At 43.1% G+C, this 19,024-nt stretch overlaps 1 pseudogene; it reads right to left on the bottom strand.

Annotated features, from left to right (window-relative positions):
• Positions 1-3,164: 3,164 nt before the first annotated feature.
• Positions 3,165-3,273, bottom strand: LOC116989764 (annotated as a pseudogene).
• Positions 3,274-19,024: the final 15,751 nt, after the last annotated feature.

Raw genomic sequence — 19,024 nt, 5'->3', positions numbered from 1 at the left:
ATAAACCCCAAAGCATTAACTCGAAGATAGACACAAAATGCTGGAGTAACTCAGCGGGACAGGTAGCATCTCTGGAGAGAAGGAAAGGGTGACGTTTCGGGTCAAGACAACTTTTTCAGAACCTGACATCAGTCTGAAGAAGGGTCTCGACCCGAAACATTACCCATCCCTTCTCTCCAGAGATGCTGCCTGTCCCTCTGAGTTACTCCAGCATTTTGTGTCTACCTTCGATTTAAACCAGCATCTGCAGATCTTCCTTACACTAAAGCATTAACTCTTTTGTTTTTGCCACAGTTGCTACCTGACCTGGTGAATGTTTCCAAAATGTGCTTTTTTTTGTTAACTTGATCCAGAGTTAATGGTGTTTCAACCAATGCTGCTACAGTACATGGATTACTCTCGTGATGCACAGCTTGTTGGCTTATTGGATATAAACATTCATTTTTTAAGTTTCAGCTGAATAAAGGAAGACTTAGCATTAAATAGGTCATTAAAAAGAGTTTCGAACAATGCATTATGTACGATGTTATGTGGGGAAACCTGCAAAATGTTTTGGGTCTGCACCAATCTCACATACACCAGACTGATATGCCATGGACCAGAGCTGAATTCCAGGGGTAGGACAATGAATGTTTAATAGTAAGATTAAACGAGAACTTACCAGTTCGAAGTTTGATCTGTATTTTATGAGGAGTAACGTTGAGGGACTACATGAAGAACCCGCCAGCACGCACGTGTGTCATTCTTCAAAGCAGCGGAGTGAATCACAGATACCTGTAATGACTTAAGCATAGTAAGATTAGAGAAAAGATACCAGTTGTGTTTATGATCAAGGGTGGGAGCGGAGGGCATGTATTCCCTCAACGTTACTCCTCATAAAATACAGATCAAACTTCGAACTGGTAAGTTCTCGTTTAATCTTACTATTTTACTTCGGAGTCACGTGAGTGACTACATGAAGATTTCAAAGCTCTGTGATTCAAGCCGTGGAACGAGTCCATCATCACGTCTGCCTTGGTTTTGGGGAGAATAGTGATAACATATTAAACATCAATATGATATATATAAATAACCATAAAGTTAATAATAATTGATAGCCCCTGTTTTTTGGGGTAAATGATGGTACAGAAACTTAACAATGTTTCTGAAAAATTCCAGTTTCCATTACTGGTTAGTTATAATCCTTAGAATGTTCTTTCCGATGGCCATCCTGCAGTCCTGAGGATTTTATCCATAGGAACCTCCAATTTAAATGCTGCCGACGTTGCTGCAGCCTGGTGGAGTGAGATTTTAACCCAGTTAGTGTTTACACCAACTTATGTCAATACTATGTTAGCCATTTAGCTGGCCTGGCCTGTTATTCTTTAATGAGGCTGTCTGTCGTTGATGAGAAGTTCCCCTTCTGTGCCACTTATGGTCTGGGTTTGTTCCATGTATATTTGTAGATGTCTCACAACACAGTCAATCATCTGTAGGGTAGGCGCTAAAAAATGTTATTTTAAGGCCTGTTCCCTAATACCTGATTATAGAAGTGTAAGTTGCCAGGTGAACTGGTCAAGGTATCCAGCCTTAATTTGGTAGGGACTGAGTCCTTAGTGCCGTGACCTAAGCCATCAGCATGACAGTTTTGTAACATGTCAAAAACTGTAATGACAGCGCTATGGCTGGAGCCCAGTTCTTTAACAACGTTAAGACGATGCTGATGTCCCATATTTGGGAATACCTGGTCTTTGGGGAATTCCCATAAAAAGTGTCCCTCATAAGCTGTTGTTCCGTTCTCTTGCCATAGGTAAGTAGATGGGCCACTTCTGGCACAGTTGATGTCACTAATACTAAGCCCCTGTAGGTTAACAAAGCTTCCAAACAGGCTGGATGATGTATTATGGTTGCAACACATCTCCCATTAGTTTATGTATTTTAGGCATTGTCTTTAGGTTGATTGTCTGTGGCCCGCTGTGATCATGTCCATTGCTCTGGCCGTCTGTTTTGGATGGTGCTGCATGGTTCTAATCTCATTCCCAGTACCACGTAGAACCATGGTTGGGTAGGTCAGTCGGGTACTGTTAAAAACACCAGACGCAGAGTCTCGTAGTATTTCCCTTAGTACCCCCCCCCCCTGATGAGGTTGCCAAATTGTGTTGGCCAGATTGTTACATGATGTAGATTCCCTTTCACCCATGTGGTTGATATGTGCTACCACAGTAGTGTTGTTAATTTATAATCTAATAACCTGTTTAATATATTCCAGAGCAACATGACTTTAGGCCATGAAAACACACCCAACATTTCCAGGTAGTTATGCCCAGTGTTAGTAATAATGATGCTTGCTGTGTTTCCCATCTTCCTCCACAGCTGGAGGTGGAATTGGTAACACACCGTCCTAGTGCATAGTATCCATATGTAGGACCATAGACTGGTTGCTGACAATGATAGGATTGGAGCAATGCCCAATGTTATCTTTCCACCATTTAGTTCCAATATGGCTTCTGTATGGCTTCATCATTCTATTGAAATGATCACCATTAATTTTAAGAGCTCATATTTTGGCCCTCTGTAAATCTTTATAATGTAAGGGTCTGAATTATGTGGCTGGAAACCATATGTTGCCAATATTCTTGCTACCAGTCTGATGGATGGTTTATCCTCATGTCAATGATTTTGCTGTATGCCTCTATTAAGGTTGTAACCTCTGTTGGCAAAGTTACTGACATGAGGAACTGAGTTAATGGTGAACCCCAAATAATCCCTTTAGTTTGAAGGCTTTAATTTTGATTTAATTGGATGGATAATGATCCTAGTTTCCAAATAATTGTTAAGTGGCTGTTACCGTTTGTTCAGCCCGTCCTAAGTTTCCACACAATTAGTATGTCATCCAAAGAAGCCATTACCATTGTGTGGCTGGTTGTCATATTTTGTAAATAACCTAGGTGCTAATGTAAACACATTAGGTAGTGCTCTATACTGCTAGAGCTGAGCCATCCAGTTAGATAAAAATAACGTCCGTGGTCACCTGTTATGGGTACTGAAATTGTAAGCATCCTTTGAATCAATGCTTGCCATTTTCGTTCTTAAAACGAATATACTTATCAATAGAAAAGGTTTCTGTTCTTAAAACGAATATATCGTTTTATTTATTTTTCACTTTCCCATCTATTTATTTATTTATTTATTTGATTTTATGATATATGGTCCCTAGATAATGGACATATCAGACATTTAAACTGATAAGAACAGATATTATACTTGATCTTAGCCAAAAAGCCGAGATCTGATCTATGATTGATGCGTCAAGCGCCATATCCTATTTTGTTAGGAAGGGAATGCGTAGATAATAATTCTTCCCTTGCAATGCAGCTAAAACCCCATCTGTTGCTGATGTCCAGTGTCTGTATCCCATATGACATATTTGGTAATTGGTGATTATGTCTGGATACGAGTAGATCGGCATCTGGTGTTCCATATCGTGTAGAAACATCAGCAAATACTATAGCCCAACTTGGTGTTCTCCTCCAAATTCCTCTCTCGATATATCAGCTGGACTAGAAGATTATGTGTTGTAAAATTCTATTGTGTATCCCCGGATACTGTTTAAGATATGAGTGTCAAAAAGTTATTTATTCGATGTCTTCTCGCACCAACCTCCTTTTTTCCTTCTGGTTTTACTGTTTTCTTCTGGATCCCCGAGGCCGTGTGTTGTGGGTGTACACATCTTCCAGCATAGGGGCGATACCTTTGAGGATGATGTTTGGACGTTTAGATGAGCTCCAGTTTGGGTTCATTGTCCAACTCCTTGACCTTCTAGATAGGTCACCCCCAAATAAAAAGATTTTGCTAGGAGATTTCGGGTTTACACAGGCCCGCGTCAATCCCGGTTGGATGTAACCAGATGCATAAATTGATTAGTTTAGTACATTCAGGGATTTACAATCCCCGGTGGCAAGTGACAGCTATGGTGTCAGCTAATGTTTGCCCCTGCAGTAGATAGAAAACATATGGTCTATGCTGCCTTCTAACCTGGTTTGTAGATCTTTCCCAGTTAGCTTTACTCACAGCTGTACTGTTGTTACCCCTGAAACATAGACAGACATTCCCGTGTGACTTCCCAGATGGGAATGGAATTTGTCAGTAAATGTTTGGACTGCTAAATCCTTCAGTCACAACATAAGTATTCCTGTATTTCTATCAGGAAAGGACCAATAATGCACTCTATGTACTTTGTGACTTAGAAAAGGCATCACCTCATTGTTACAGCTCTTACATCTGTTTACCTGTCCAGGGTTTGCCCTAGACTTGACCCCAGCACTCTTCTGACAGAAGAGTCTACTGGGGAGAGAGAAGCATGATTATAGCCCTATAGAAAAGGTGCTGCTTCCTTCTCCCTGAGTCTGTCTTTTCCTCAACCACTTCCCTGTAATAGTAGAAGTGAAATACAGCCCTGTATAAGGTGCTGCTATGGGACTTACCCACTGGAGGATTTCTTCTTGGACCTGCATCGCTGCAAAACGGTATGTTCTCGCAGGTGCAGGCCCCGCAGATCCAATGCGGTGCAGTGTACACGGTCACTGTGCCGCCGGTATCCCCGTTGGCCTGCGGTGCTCCAAAGCGCGGTGCAGTGCTCACAGCACTGAGCCGCCCGTACTGCCGTTAGCCTGCGGTGCTCCAACGCGGTTCAGTCCCTCGGGGAGCTGGCCGCTCGCAAACCGCAGGTATGGCAGTTTTAACGTGGTGCAGTGCTTCCCGCACTGTGCCGCTCCTTCTCTACTTGGGCCTGCGGTGCTCCAACGCGGTGCAGTCCTCTCGGGGAGCTGGCCGCTCGCAGCCGCAGGTCTGGCAGTTTAAAAAAAAAACGCGGTGCAGTGCTTCCCGCACTGTGCCGCTCCTTCTCCACTTGGGCCTGGGGTGCTCCAACGCGGTCCAGTCCTCTCGGGGAACTGGCCGCTCGCGACCCAAGCCCAGCGGCTCCAACGCGTACTCAGTGCTCTCGGGCACTGACTGCTTGCCGCTATTTTTAGTGCTGTGGAAAAAACCCCAGCACCTTCCAGCCCCTCGTACCCATGTAGCATAGGTCCGTGGGGCTGTTGTCCGAGCCGTCGGAATGACGGCTCCAGAATGCTCCACCGCTGTCGGCGTCCTGCTGGAGCTAAGGTCGGCTCCGGCTCCCGTTTAAGGGAGATAGTGGTGCCCCCGGCCGTTGCTGGCTGCCTGCAGTTCTGCAGACTCTCCCCAGCCAGTTTTCATCAGCCTGCCTGTAAAAAAGGTAAGTCAAGAAACTAAGTTCTCCTACCTTACTTGTTGCAGGTTCAACCCTGCCGTTTGGGAGGAACGTCCTCCCCTCGTAATGACTTGTTCACAATGCGTGTAGCGATAATGACACACGTGCGAAGTGGCGGGTTCTTCATGTCGTCACTCACGTGACTCCGAAGTAAAATGCAAGTTTATCATAACTCCTCTCCTTTCCAGTTCTATCCCTTTTCAAATAAACTATTGCACTTGGCTGGCCCCTTCTTTCTTTTACTCCATTTGGATATTTATTTTCCAAATAATACATGGCCTTCCATTCATCCTTACCTAAATTGGAATGCCACATACTTTTCAAACTTTTCAAAGTTGAAATGTATTTGCTAAATGTGGTGTTGCACATTATTAATGAGGTTGTGACTTGTAGATTCCATTGGTCTGAGTCATGCTTGGGAAAGGGATAGTATGGATGGTGATGAACTCAGGGGGCAGCACAGTGGCGCAGTGGTAGAGTGGTTGCCTTACAGTGCCAGAGGGCCGGGTTCAATCCTGACTATGAGTAGTTTCTGTATGAAGTTTGTACATTCTCCCTGTGACCGTGTGGGTTTTCTCCGCGTGCACTGGTTTTCTCCCATATTCCAAAGACGTGCAGGTTTGTAGGTTAATTGGCTTCTGTAGATTGCCCTTAGCATGTAGAATATAAAAGTGGGATAACATAGAACTAGCGTACGGATGATCAGGGGTCAGTGTGGACTCGGTGGGCCAAAGGGGCTTTTTCCATGCTGCTTCTCTAAAACTAAAACTACCAGTGGTGTGCAATGTGGCCATTTTCAGTCCATGCTGCCTAACCGCTGAGTTCCATATGCCCACCATCTTCTGTGTGCAAATGTTGCCCCTCAAGTTGGAGGGATGTGGGCCAAACATGGGCAAGTGGGACCAGTGTGGTAGGGTATCTTGCTTAGCATGAGCAAGTTGTGCTGAAGAGCTTGTTTCTGTGCTGTACGACTCTAAGACTCTGAGTCCTAAACATCAATGTGAATGGGCATTAGATTGGTGTTCAATGTTTCTATCCTTTTTCTACAGCCTTACCATCATTGTCCTCAGCTAAATGCAGTACTGAGGTGTGATTTGCACCCCCCCCCACCTCCCCCGACCTGCAACTACCCCCCCACCCCCCCCCCCCCCCCCCCCCCCAGGACTTTCTCCAGAACATTTACCCAGGGTACCAGCATAGGCAGATCTCACCTCTGTGCTATCCACAAAATTACACACAGTCTCTGTATCTGAGGAGGTATCTACAACTGTGTAATCAAGCAACCTTGCCCCTTCATTGTCATTTGCTTCTTGGTCATCCTATGCTGCCTGGTCCGATGACAGTTCTTGAGTACTTGAAGTGAAAAAATAGAGGAATGGTTATCAAGGTGAGGTTATTATGATCTCCTTATCAGGGTGGCACACAGTTATCCGAGTTAACCTCCACAATTTGGGTGTCTTTAAAAGCTCTCTCTGCCCCATTGGTTGAAGAGCACATATCCTAGCGATTACTTATTCCTCAAGCACGATCACCAAGAAAATATGCCTTCCCATAATTCATTAGTTAACTATTGACTGAATCTTACAACTTCTAAAGGGCCTGTCCCACTTGGGCGACCTCTACGGTGAGTTCTGGCGAGTTTGCCCTCGACCCATACTCACAGCATGGTCGCCGCAAGGTCATAGGAGGTCTTCGTAACTCTCCTTCATGCTCGAGGGTGGTCTCCGCGTACTCGAGGCCTCAGCTAGGTCACGGCGCTTTTTTCAAAATGTCAAAAAATCCCCACGAGTAAAAAAAGGTCGCCATGGAAAAAATCGATACTTTTTTTACTCGTAGGTTTAGTCGTAGTAGGTCGTAGTAGGTCGGCATGTTAGTCGTGGGTAGTCGAAGGCAGTCGAAGGTAGTCGAAGCTAGTCATAGGTGATCTTCATCATAGTCGAAGGGAGGTTGAAGGGAGGTCGTAGGAGATCGAAGGAGGTCGTCTACACTCTCCACTATTCGGTGTCCAATTTTCCCGAAGTTAGTCGTAGCTAGTCGAAGCTGGTCTTCAACATAGTCGAAAGAGGTCTTCTACATAGTCGAAGGAGGTCTTCTACATAGTCGAAGGAGGTCTTCAACAGGACATTTTTTTTAAACTCTCCAAAGATCTTCTAAACTCGCCAATTAGGTCGCCCAAGTGGGACAGGCCCTTAACTAACTGTTGTGTTTGCCTACACAGTATCAGTGATTGGATGTGAAGTGTTCTGGGATCTCCTGAGGACACAGTTAAATGCACATTCTTTCTTTTTTATAGCCCATTACAACAACTCTAAAAAATCAATCACAAGCGCTCCTTGACTGATGGCGACATTTGTGTATCCCATTCCCATACAATTGGATTTTTAAAGTTAAATCCAGGCCTGCGGTCTGAGCCTATCTTTCTTGCAATCATTTCTTGGTGCTATTACTCCATGTCCACTTGCATTTTCATTCCATGAACCCAGGTGTCAAGGAGCGGCTTGTGCATTTTTTGGTAATCAAGTGACACGGAGCACTGATTAGCTGCACTGATAGAAGTTGTCTCTTCTCATTCCTATCAGCGGTCCCCATTCTTTTGGCCTCTTCTGTTATCTTTACATTTTGTACTGGTGCTTAGTTTAGAATTGTCCTAAATGGCAACATAGCTGACAGCTTTCAATAATTTAGCAAGGTTCCTGCATAGCTCACTGTTCTGTGTAGGAAGGAACTGCAGATGCTGGTTTAAACCGAAGATAGACACAAAAAGCTGGATTAATTCAGCGGGCCAGGCAGCATGCTTAGCTCACTGTTCTATTACTTTTCTGAGTCTTTTGCTTGCATGAATCAGGGAAGCAAGTTACAAGTTTAGTTTAATTTAATTTATTATTGTCACATGTACCAAGGTACAGTGAAAGGATTTTGTTTGCATGCTATCCAGTCAAAATAAAGACTATACATGAATACAATCAAGGCATCCACTTTGTGTACAGATAAAGGATAAAGGGTACAACACTTAGTGCAATGAAGGAGTGTGAAAGTGGGATGATATAGAACTACAGTGGCGTGAATGGGTGTCCGATGATCAGTGTGAACTTGGTGGGGCAAATGACCTATTTCCATGCTCCATCTCTAAACCAAACTGGACTGGAAGAATTAGGATGATGCATGGAAAATATGAAATCAGTGTTACTGTTTCTATTTCCTTGCTTTTTTGGATGCCATTGACATCACTTTTATTGGCCACTCCATGTCATTAACACTGGTGCCATCAAATATTACAAATGTAGTTATTGAAAATAAGAATAAAATACTGCAGATGGTGGAAATCTGAAACAAAAGAGAAAATGCTGGAAACACTCAGCAGGTTAGGAAGCATCCCGGAGGTTGCAGGTGGTTGCCAGAGGTTGCAGGTAGTGGAAGCAGGTAGGGAGACTGACAAAAACCTCTGGGAACCTCCGGGAACCGCACGGAAACCTTGGGTGGGGCGCAAAGTCTCCAGAGGTTTCCGTTCAGGTTTCCTAAGTGGGACAGGGGCATTAATGTTTCAGGACCAGATCCCTTTGTATTTTTGATGAGCGGTCTTTGACCTGAAATGGTTTGCTTCTTATTATAATTTAAGTTGATCTCCTATATTGTTACTCAAAATAACTTGGTTGATTTTTATTTTGGAAAATCAGAAATACTAGACCATGTAATGAACCCTAGAAAAGCTTGCGAGCCCTGATAATGTATGTAGCCGCATTATTAAACCTGCACAGTACAACTGGATGAAGCTTTTGTCAAAATCTACTACCTCTCATTACTAACATCCAAGTACAATTCACCTCCCACCACAACAGATCAACGGGGGATGCATTATCACTGAGTTTCAACTCTGGATTCAGCCTCTTGGGCAGTAAGAACATGTACACCAGGCTGTTGTTCATCAAACACAGCTCAGCTTTCAACAGCATCGTCCTGTCTAAATTTATCATCAAACTCACAGAACTGGGTCTCTGCTCATCACAATGTAATTGGATTCTCGACTTCCTAGTAAACCTACGCCTTAAAATATAAAGTTAAATATAAATTGAAAATAAACTGTGTGCTTCTTTCCACTTTTGTACTTTTTTCTCAGTTTCTCTCGGCCTTCCGTTTCATAAATTCTAAATGTAAGTCTTTGCTTCCTCGTTGTAAACAATTAGCAATGATCTTTTCTAATTTCTCATTCAATTCAATTAGCTGCAAAATCTAATTGTTTTACTTGAAATTTGAGTAGGGCTAGTCAAGAAATATTCTACCTTCTGATTGCATCTTCTTCCAGCACATGCTGTTGTCTTTCCCTTGCTGTGTGATTAGGACTAGATCCGTGTTCACCATCTGACCTTACCTCTGTCTCCCTCAGCATATTCAGGATCGCAATCCTAATCACTGTTGATTTCTTTTCACTTTATGCAAATTTCATCTCGGTAAAGCTTTTGAAATTAGTCTCTTCAGTTTTTAAACTTCATTGAGGAGAAAACTAATGAGCAGGAAGTGCATGAAAAGAAATAACATGATTCCACCAATGCACCAACTGATCCATCTTGGGAAATTAGTTTCACCACACATGCTGAGATGGCACAATCTCAAATTTGCCCGCATCATCACAGGCTGATTAATAAATAAAATCTATGCGCAAGTTTCTGAGAAAAGATTCGGTCTCCAAGCACAACTCACAATTAAAGTTTCGAGATCTACAGATCAGAACTCAAAGGGGACAATTTAGCACTCTGCTGTGAAATGTGTAATTGTTTTAAAATGTTTATTTTGGTCATTAGGAATTACAATGAGAATTGGAAATAGTTTTCAGGCAGCAGATTAAACAATTTGTGCAAAGATAGGTTGAGCTACCACAGTCGAGAGCAATTTATAACCCATTACTGGTTGAACTATGGAATCTGCTTTCAGAAGAATTTGCTAAAACATTATAACAGAATATTTAGCCATGCTGACTGGATGTACAAGGAGATGTATTTTTTTCCATTCACTAATGGATCTCCTGTGGTGATACTCAAACCTGCTCTGGAGCATAGTTGTGATATTTAGCTGCTAACCTGTCTTGTTCTTTTAAGGCCGCTGCTTCAGTATTTCCCTGTGGTTCGGTGCTCGAACTAGCTCCTGAGGCCAGTTGGAGTTTAATTGTTGCATGGCAAGGGAAGTTTGCAGATTAGGTTAGTAGTTTCATTTTCCAGAATATTTTACTAGGTTTTCCCTGCTGCTGTTTTCCTACCTGGACTGGTAAACATGCCACTCCAGCAGTCACAGTATATTTTAGTAATGATGTCGCCACTTGATGCATATTTATGTGTTAGGTAATGTGATGCCTAGTCTGAGCACACTGGAATCAAAGCCCTACTGAGAAGCTGAAATAGAAAGTGAAAATATTGGAGGTTGCAACAGTAAGCATGCTTTCCCAAGAGGGTAGCTACAATATAAAAGTAGCTATTGTTATCTGTGATAGTTCTTATCTTTTAAAATCCAATTACTCAGTCTCTACTTACCTACATCCCAAGCTTCTAATTCCCTTTTAATTTGTTCATCATCTGGAGAAAATCTTTAGATACTGTGAATCTGTTTCATATCAATAATTGCTTTTCAGTATGCCTTTTAACCAGTTTCATATGACTACGAGTGGCATGGTGGCGCAGCGGTAGAGTTGCTGCCTTAAGCCCCTGTCCCACTTTCCCGAGTTACTCACAAATTCTACCGCGTTTTCCCCTTGATTCAAACTCGGAGAATGTCCGTAGCGAGTCCGTAGGAGTCCATAGCGAGTCCGTAGGAGTCCGTAGATATTTCGTAGCGGCTCGTAATGCCAGCCGTAGGTACTCGGGGCATCAGGTAAGTCGGGACGTTTTTTCAGCATGTTGAAAAATGTCCACGAGTAAAATAAATAGCCCTGAGTACCTACGGCTGGCATCTCCGAGTTTGAATCAAGGGGGAAACTCGGGAGAATTTGTGAGTAACTCAGGAAAGTGGGACAGGGGCTTTACAGCGCCAGAGACACAGGTTCTGTCTGTATAGAGTTTGTACTGTACGTTCTCCCTGTGCCCTGCATGGGTTTTCTCCAAGATCTTCAGTTTCCTCCCACACTTCAAAGACGCATAGGTTTATAGGTTGTTTAAGAAGGAACTGCAGATGCTGGAAAATCGAAGGTACATAAAAAAGCTGGAGAAACTCAGCGGGTGCAGCAGCATCTATGGAGCGAAGGAAATAGGCAATGTTTTGGGCCGAAGAAAGGTTTTGGCCCGAAACGTTGCCTATTTCCTTCGCTCCATAGATGCTGCTGCACCCGCTGAGTTTCTTCAGCTTTTTTGTGGACCTTAGGTTTATAGGTTAATTGGATTGGTCTAAGTGTAAATTATCTCCAGTGTGTGTAGGATAGTGTTAATGTGCAGGAATCGCTGGTTGGTGCGCAGTCTATCTCTAAACTAAACTAGACTAAAAACTATAAAGGATAGTATTCGGCTGAAGGCAAGGGCATATAAGGTAGCCAGAGATAGTGGGAGGGTAGAGGATTGGGAAGCATTTAAAGGTCAGCAAAAAATAACTAAGAGATTAATTAAGACGGGGAAAATAGACTATGAAAGGAATTTAGCAAACAACATAAAAACTAATAGTAAGAGTTTTTATAGCTATATAAAAAGAAAAAGGGTGGCTAAGGTGAACGTTGGTCCATTGGAGGGAGAGACTGGAGAGTTGTTGGTGGGGAACATGGAAATGGCAAAGGCATTAAACGAGTATTTTGTATCAGTCTTCACCATAGAAGACACAAAAAATATTCCAACGCTGGATAAACAGGGGGCGGTAGGAATGGAGGAGCTAAATACTATTAAGATCACCAAGGAGGTGGTATTAGGGAAATTAATGAGACTGAAGGAGGATAAATCCCCTGGGCCTGATGGATTACATCCAAGGGTCTTGAGGGAGATAGCGGTAGGGATTGTGGATGCATTGGTGATAATTTTCCAAAACTCCCTGGAGGCAGGAACGGTCCCAGTGGATTGGAAAATGGCCAATGTAACACCTATATTTAAAAAAGGAAGTAAACAGAAGGCGGGTAACTATAGACCGGTTAGTCTAACATCGGTGGTGGGTAAAATGTTAGAGACAATTATTAAAGAAACACTAACGGGGCACTTGGATAAACATGACTTCATCGGACAGAACCAGCATGGTTTTGTGAAGGGGAAGTCCTGTTTAACGAATCTGCTCGAATTCTTTGAGGAAGTAACAACCCGGGTGGATAAAGGGGAACCGGTGGATGTGGTATACTTGGACTTCCAAAAGGCTTTTGACAAGGTGCCACATAAGAGACTATTGCTAAAAATAAAAAATTATGGGATTGGGGGTAATATATTAGCATGGGTAGAGGATTGGCTAACAAATAGGAAGCAGAGAGTGGGGATAAATGGTTCATACTCGGGATGGCAACCGGTAACTAGCGGGGTTCCGCAAGGGTCGGTGCTGGGACCCCAGTTGTTCACAATTTATATAAATGATTTGGAGGAGGGAACCAAGTGTAATATATCAAAATTTGCGGACGATACAAAAATGGGAGGAAAAGTAGGGGATGAGGAGGATAGGAAGAGTCTGCAAAAGGATATAGATAAGCTAGGTGAGTGGGCAACAACTTGGCAGATGAAGTTTAATACTAATAAATGTGAAGTCATTCACTTTGGGAAAAAAAATGATAGGGCAAGTTATTTTCTAAATGAGGAGGAGCTGTGTTGTAATGCAACGCAAAGGGATCTAGGGGTATTAGTACATGAATCACTAAAAGTTAGTATGCAGGTGCAGCAAGCAATCAGGAAGGTCAATGGAGTTTTGGCCTTTATTGCTAGGGGGATTGAGTATAAAAACACGGAGGTCTTGCTGCAGCTGTACACAGTATTAGTGAGACCACATTTGGAATACTGTGTACAGTTCTGGGGTCCATACTTAAGAAAGGATGTACTAGCCCTGGAGGCAGTGCAGCGAAGGTTTACAAGATTAATTCCTGCAATGAGGGGATTGACATATGAGGAAAGGTTAAGTAGGCTGGAACTCTACTCTTTGGAGTTTAGAAGAATGAGAGGCGATCTCATTGAAACATATAAGATCGTGAGGGGCCTTGATCGGGTGGATGCACCGAGGATGTTCCCAATGATCGGGGAAACTAGAACTAGGGGACATAGTTGCAGAATAAGGGGGGGCTCTTTTAAAACTGAGATGAGGAAGAACTTCTTCACCCAGAGGGTGGTTAATTTATGGAATTCACTGCCCCAGGGAGCAGTGGAAGCAGAAACTTTAAATATATTTAAGACTAAAATAGATGGTTTTTTAGCTGCCAAGGGGATAAGGGGCTACGGGGAGAGGGCAGGGATATGGACCTAGGTATGGTTAGTATAGTAAGACCTGAGTGATCTCCTGGACAAGTGTCGATCGCCTGGATTGGGGTCGGAGAGGAATTTCCCGGATTTTTTTCCCGAATTGGACCTGGGTTTTTATCCGGTTTTTTGCCTCCCCCAGGAGATCACGAGGTTTTTGGGGTGGAGAGGGGTGATAGTGGTATAAAGGGGAGGGTAGTGTCTTGTGTTCTGTGTCTTGTGTCTATTGTTTGTGGGTAAGTGTGTCTGTTTAGTGTTCAGCCATGAGCGAATGGCGGTGCGGGCTCGACGGACCTGGTGGTCTACTCTCGCACCTACTTTCTATGTTTCTATGTTTCTACTATGATACTGTCACCTTATTCTGTGCCCACCTTTTGGAGAGAAACATTGCCCCCAATTTACACTGTCAAACGTTTCTTATTTTGGCAATTACTAACATTCTACTTTGGATCAGGAGTAGGTCTCCCAGCCTCTTGAACCAGCGCCACCATTCATGGGTGATCTGACTCCACATTTCTGCGGCACCCTAGCAACTTTCACCCGCTTGCTTATTAAATATTAATCTAATCTCTGCCTTAAACATATTCAAATATTCTGTTTCCACTGCCCTTTGAGGAAGAGTGAAAGATAAACAAAAAACAATCACATAATCTCTGTCTTAAATGGCAGCTCCGTAAATTTAAACAGCAACTTTAATTAGATTACACCTTGAAATATTTTTTAATAAACATTTGTTAAAAATTGTAGTTTTTCTGTTATAATTTGTCACTATTAATCTGGATGTGGTTCTGGCGAATCAACTATCAACACTGATCAGCAATATGGTTCACTGAAGTTTCGAGGTCAAGATGCAATCCTATCTTCTGTATTAAAATATTATGATTACTGCACACACATTGACGTAAGACTGTGCCATGGCAATCATGAAATACTCAACAATCACAAGAGATGTCACTCCCTAAATGTGGAGCTGGTCAATAAGCAGTAGCACAGTGGCACAGCTTCTGTCACACAGTGCCAGACAAAGATCTTAGAGCAGAGCAAGATGGGTTACTCTCACGCAAACGCGTAGTACGCTCATGGGCAGATTCATGGGTAATTATAGGACCCATTTTAGCAACCAGCTCTCGCCATCTTGTTCCGCCATCTTGCTCCGCCATCTTGTTCCGCCATCTTGCTTCCAGCCAAAGATCGGATCTTTGTTTCCGCAGTGGGGAGAAGGAGTGTGGGGCCCGGGGCAGCGGGGAGAGGGGCATAGGAGGGGGGGAGACATTGTAGTGTGGGGGCAGGCGAGGGAGTGCCGGGGGGGAGGGGGGGGGGGGGGGGAGAGTTGAGGGGTGGGATAAGGCCTAGTGTGTGTGAAGTTGCGGGGAGGTTTACAATGTTTCTTATTTAATGTCCCTTGTCTAGTCTGAAATAAAGTTCATCATTGGATCAGAAGAAATATAATTGTGTGTGTTATATGATTATATACATTTATATCACATTCATGTATGTGTGTTTATAAACATTTTATTCTTTAACAAGAATTAACAGAATTATGAACTAACAGAATTATGAATCTAACCCTATATCACACACAAAAACTTCCCCCGCAATGTCAATTACCCTGCGAGTCGGGTCGGGTCGGGTCGGTTCCGGTTACTACCAAATCAACTCAAGCACTGCTTGTGAGCCATTTAAAAAGAAATTATTTAAAAAACATAAAAAAAGACAATTACCAGATTCAAATTTTATTCTTGACAAGAAGTATGAACTGACAGAATTATGAATCTAACCGTATATCACACACACAAACTGTTGCTCCGCAACATTGATTACACTGTGAGTCGGGTCGGGTCAGGTAGGCTCCGGTTACTAAAATGGGCGGTGAAAAATGCCCAGGATCCCCTCCGTAGCGTACTACACGTCAGCCCATTATATTTCGCAGGAGTGGCCTATCTTGCTCTGCTCTAAGATCTTTGGTGCCAGAGGCCTGGGTTCTATCCTGACATTGGCTGCTTACTTTTTGGAGTTTCAAAACCTCAGAGAAGTTGAGTAGGCTGGGTCTCTGTTCCTTGGAGCACAGGAGGATATGGGGGGCAATTTTTTTGAGGTGTATAAAATCATGAGAGGAATAAATCTGGTAGATGTACAGAATCTCTTGCCCAGAGTAGGGGAATCGAGAAACAGAGGACATAGGTTCAAGGCGAAGGGAAAAAGATTTAATAGGAATCTGAGGGGTAATGTTTTCACACAAAGGGTGGTGGGTGTATGGAACAGGCTGCCAGAGGAGGTAGTTGAGGCAGGGATTATCCCAACTATTAAGAAACAGTTAGACAGGTACATGGATAGGACAAGTTTGGAGGGATGTGGACCAAACGCAGGCAGGTGGGACGAGTATAGCTGGGACATGTTGGCCGGTGTGGGCAAGTTGGGCTGAAGGGCTGTTTCCACACTGTATCATTCTATGACTCCAAGACTCTATAACTTCTTGGCTGCACATTCCCATTACAGTTGAAGGTCAGATGTATCTAATGTCTCATTTTACTGATTCCACAACCCTATAAATTACTGAGCTGAAGGGCTGGATCTATTGCACTTGAATGGGACCACTGAGCTGCTCAAAAAATTGGTGGTGACATTTTTCTTCCTAAATTATTTTAATTAATAATAATGTCTAAATGAGTTTGCATCAGTTAATTGTATTTGAAGTGGGCATTCAGTTTTATCAACTGTTTTTAAACATCTCTGATGAGCTGACAGTGGGCGTCAGCCTGGTGCCTGACAACAGCAACTGGTGCCTGGTGCCTGACAACAGCAACTACAACAGGATATTCTGTGATATGAGGCAGCAAATGGTAAATACAGTCATAGACCTAGACCCAGAGGTATTGGGTGAGGGAGTGGGGAATAGTGATCACAGAGTGACCCACTGGCATCTAGTTGACTATCATGAGTTTCCGCGCGTGCCGCCGCGAGCTGTCAGCCTCGCCAGCAGCTGTTCGTCCTTTTGTTTTTAGTATGTCTAAATGTGTGGGGAGGTGGGGGCGGGAATAACCATATAACCATATAACAATTACAGCACGGAAACAGGCCATCTCGGCCCTACAAGTCCGTGCCGAACAATTATTTTCCCCTAGTCCCATCTACCTGCACTCAGACCATAACCCTCCATTCCTTTCCCATCCATATACCTATCCAATTTATTTTTAAATGATAAAATCGAACCTGCCTCCACCACTTCCACTGGAAGCTCATTCCACACAGCTACCACTCTTTGAGTAAAGAAGTTCCCCCTCATGTTACCCCTAAACTTCTGTCCCTTAATTCTGAAGTCATGTCCTCTTGTTTGAATCTTCCCTACTCTCAATGGGAAAAGCTTGTCCACGTCAACTCTGTCTATCCCTCTCATCATTTTAAAGACGTCTATCAAGTTCCCCCTTAACCTTCTGCGCTCCAGAGAATAAAGACCTAACTTATTCAACCTTTCGCTGTAACTTAGTTGCTGAAACCCAGGCAACATTCTAGTAAAACTCCTCTGTACTCTCTCTATTTTGTTGACATCCTTCCTATAATTGGGCGACCAAAATTGTACATCATACTCCAGAATTGTTCTCACAAATGCCTTGTACAATTTTAACATTACATTCCAACTTCTATACTCAATGCTCTGATTTATAAAGGCTAGCATACCAAAAGCTTTCTTTACCACCCTATCTACATGAGATTCCACCTTCAGGGAACTATGCACAGTTATTCCTTGATCCCTCTGTTCAACTGCATTCCTCAATTCGCTACCATTTACCATGTACGTCCTATTTTGATTTGTCCTGCCAAGATGTAGCACCTCACACTTATCAGCATTAAACTCCATCTGCCATCTTTCAGCCCATTCTTCCAAATGGCTTAAATCTCTCTGTAGACTTTGAAAATCTACTTCATTATCCACAACACCACCTATCTTAGTATCATCTGCATACTTACTAATCCAATTTACCACACCTTCATCCAGATCATTGATGTACATGACAAACAACAGTGGACCCAACACAGATCCCTGAGACACCCCACTAGTCACCTGCCTCCAACCTGACAAACAGCCATCCACCATTACTCTCTGGCATCTCCCATTCAGCCACTGTTGAATCCATCTTGTTACTCCTGCATTTATACCCAACAATTGAACATTCTTAACCAACCTTCCATGAGGAACCTTGTCAAAGGCCTTACTAAAGTCCATATAGAAAACATCCACTGCTTTACCCTCATCAATTTCCCTAGTAACCTCTTCAAAAAACTCAAGAAGATTAGTCAAACATGACTTTCCAGGCACAAATCCATGTTGACTGTTCCTAATCAGACCCTGTTTATCCAGATGCTTATATATATTATCTCTAAGTATCTTTTCCATTAATTTGCCCACCACTGAAGTCAAACTAACAGGTCTATAATTGCTAGGTTTACTCTTAGAACCCTTTTTAAACAATGAAACAACATGCGCAGTACGCCAATCCTCGGGTACTATTCCCGTTTCTAATGACATTTGAAATATTTTTGTCATAGCCCCTGCTATTTCTACACTAACTTCCCTCAATACCCTAGGGAATATCCTGTCAGGACCTGGAGACTGATCCACTTTTATATTTTTCAAAAGTGTCAGTACTTCTTTTTTTTGAATCTCATAGTATCCATAGCTACTCTACTTGTTCCCTTACCTCACATAATTCAATATCCTTCTCCTTGGTGAATACCGAAGAAAATAAATTGTTCAATATCTCCCCCATCTCTTTTGGCTCTGCAGATAGCTGTCCACTCTGTCTCTCTAATGGACCAATTTTATCCCTCGTTATTCTTTTGCTATTAATATAGCTGTAGAAACCCTTTGGATTTACTTTCACCTTATTTGCCAAAGCAACCTCATATCTTCTTTTAGCTTTTCTAATTTCTTTCTTAAGATTCTTTTTACATTCTTTATACTCCTCAAGCACCTCATTCACTCCATGCTGCCTATAATTATTGTAGATCTCTCTCTTTTTCCGAACCGTGTCCAATTTCCCTTGAAAACCAGGGCTCTTTCCAATTTTTACTATTTCCTTTCAACCGAACAGGGACATAAAGGGGGGATAATGGGAAACTTTTTTTTAGTCACTTACCTCGGTGGAATGCGACTTTTCTCCTAATCACATTTTCGCCCTCCCTCGCGGCCGAACAGCTTGGATTGGTGCGGCCTCTCCTGGAGTCAGGCCCAGAGCTTCAGCAGTGGGCGCAGACTTTCCATCGTGGATCCGGGCGATCCCTTGCCGGGGGTCGCCAGAAGAAGTGCTCCGGTCGCTGGCCCGCGGACTACAACATGCTAAAGCCGCGGTCTGCGGAGCTTCTAGCCACG

The sequence above is a fragment of the Amblyraja radiata genome, chromosome 29, assembly GCF_010909765.2.
Source record: "Amblyraja radiata isolate CabotCenter1 chromosome 29, sAmbRad1.1.pri, whole genome shotgun sequence".
Taxonomy (NCBI): Eukaryota; Metazoa; Chordata; class Chondrichthyes; order Rajiformes; family Rajidae; genus Amblyraja; species Amblyraja radiata.
This window is presented reverse-complemented; position numbering and strand designations above follow the sequence as displayed.